Here is a 2,692-nt window from a genome sequence, read left to right as displayed (position 1 = left end):
AGCCCTGATCCTCAGCCTGTGGGGTTGACTTTTGCTGCTGGCCACTCCAGATGACATCACCCTTATGGCAGAAAGTGAAGAAGAATTAAAGAGCCTCTTGATGAAAGTGAAAGAGGAGAGTGAAAAAGTTGGCTTAAAGCTCAACATTCAGAAAACTAAGATCATGGCATCTAGTCCCATCACTTTATGGCAAATAGATGAGGAAATAGTGGAAACAGTGGCTGACTTTATTGTTCTGGGCTCCACAATCACTGCAGATGGTGATTGCAGCCATGAAATTAAAAGATGCTTACTCCTTGGAAGGAAAGTTATGATCAACCTAAAAAGCAGAACATTAAAAAGCAGGACATTACTTTGCCAACAAAAGTCCGTCTAGTCAAGGCTATGGTTTTTCCAGTGGTCATATATGGATGTGAGAGTTGGACTGTGAAGAAAGCTGAGCACCGAAGAATTGATCCTTTTGAACTGTGGTGTTGGAGAAGATGCTTGAGAGTCCCTTGGACTGCAAGGAGATCCAGTCCATCCTAAAAGAGATCATTCCTGGGTATTCATTAGAAGGACTGATGTTGAAGCTGAAACTTCAATACTTTGGCCACCTGATGCGAAGAGCTGACTCATTTGAAAAGACCCTGTTGCTGGGAAAGATTGAAGGTAGGAGGAGAAGGGGACAACAGAGGATGAGATGGTTGGATGGCATCACCGACTTGATGGACATGGATTTGGGTGAACTGTGGGAGTTGGTGATGAACAGAGAGGCCTGGCGTGCTGCGGTTCATGGGTTTGCAAAGAGTCGGACATGACTGAGCAACTGAATTGAACTGAACTCTGCTTCCTGGCATGCTGCAGTCCACGGGGTTGCAAAAGGTTGGACTTGACTTGGCGACTGAACAACAACTCTGCTTCCTGCAGTGAGGCTGCCTCTCTCATTAATTTCCAGGTTGGAAAAAAAATTAAATCAAAATTTCCAGTCAAATAAACTAGATTGAACAACAGCAACAAAACCAAAAAAGAGCGACAATAATAAAAATGTCAATAACTGACATTTATTGACTGCTCAGCTTTGCAGGTACAGATGCTCAGTACTTCATAGAATTACTCGTTCAGCCCTCTTGATCCCTGCAGAGTAGGTGCCCTGTGATCCTGCTCTGTGCAGGTGGTAAAACACCCTGCCAGTGACCTGAGCTCAGACTCTCACCTGCCCTTAGTTAACACCGCAGGCAAGTTTCACACTCACACACCTCAGTGGCACTATTGTGATGTCAATTCTGTAACAAAGTATTACTGTGGGGAAAAAACTTTTGTTTTTACCACAACCTGCCAGAGTTGAACATACATTTCTATTTTTATTTATTTTTTGGCTGCACTGAGTGGCATGAAGGATGTTAGTTCCCACACCCCCCTACAGTTGAAGCTCTGAGCCTTAACCACTGGACTGCCAGGGGAGTCCAGAACATACATTTTTAAACGACAGGGACGAGGATATGCGGGACTTTGGCAGAAGAAGCAGACAGAGATGGAGCAGAGGCGGCACTGGGGGAAGCAGAGGCGGCACTGGGGGAAGCAGAGGGGAAGCTGCAGATCCAGGCAGAGGAGCGGCCTGTATGAAGGCCGCCAAGCCCCCACCTGGCCTCGTTCTCCACCGGCCCAGTCTTCAGCTGCAGCTTTCTCTTCCCGTGTTAAGCACTGATCACTGCCTAATCTAATGCTTTCCATCTTTCTGTCAAACCTTCCAAGGCCCTGGACAAATTCCACTCCCGCCCCCCCTCACCTCCTGCCATCCACCCATGGCATGTCCCCTGCCCCTACTCACACACCCTGTGCTCCAGACTGCACTGCCTGGAATGGAAGCCACTGGCCACCTGGGGCTGTGAGCCCAGGAAATGGGGCCAGTCTGAACCAAGGTGTTGTGTCAGTATAAAAAACACACTGCATTTCAAGGACAGTATACAAAAAGTATAAAACAACTCAATATTTTAAATAGATATTCTATGACAAAATGGTAACATTTGGTATATACTTCGTTAAATACTAGATTTAATTATATTTGATTCATCTGTTTTTCACTTTGTAAAATGTGGCTACTAGATAATTTATAATGACTCTGTGACTCATATTATATTTCTATTGGATAGCTCGGCTATAGATAAGTTATTACATTTCCTAAACCCTCCAAACCCTTCCCTCCCTTCCTCTGCACTTGCACCCACGTTTGTTTTTGCCTAAGATGTTCTCTGTGGGTCTCTGCCTGTAGGCTGTTTGTGCTTCAGGGTCCACCTAAAGGAGGCCCTTCCCAAACTCATTCCTTTCCTCCAGGCCGACTTTGTCACGTCTTCAGTCACTGCATTTTTTTTTTTCAAATGTATATTTTTTTCCATTTATTTTTATTAGTTGGAGGCTAATTACTTTACATCACTGCAGTGGTTTTTGTCATACATTGAAATGAATTAGCCATGGATTTACATGTATTCCCCATCCCGGTCCCCCCTCCCACCTCCCTCTCCACCCGATCCCTCTGGGTCTTCCCAGTGCACCAGGCCCGAGCACTTGTCTCATGCACCCAACCTGGGCTGGTGATCTGTTTCACCCTAGATAATATGAGTAGCTGTTACACTTTCATGTTGTTTAATTATTGTTTGCAGTTATGAGCAACTGGAGGTCCAGGCAGCGTTTTTTAAGAAACATTTATTTATTT

The sequence above is a fragment of the Odocoileus virginianus genome, chromosome 1 (genome assembly GCF_023699985.2).
Source record: "Odocoileus virginianus isolate 20LAN1187 ecotype Illinois chromosome 1, Ovbor_1.2, whole genome shotgun sequence".
In the NCBI taxonomy this organism is placed as follows: domain Eukaryota; kingdom Metazoa; phylum Chordata; class Mammalia; order Artiodactyla; family Cervidae; genus Odocoileus; species Odocoileus virginianus.
The sequence above is the reverse complement of the archived record's forward strand: the minus strand, read 5'-3'. Positions refer to the sequence as shown.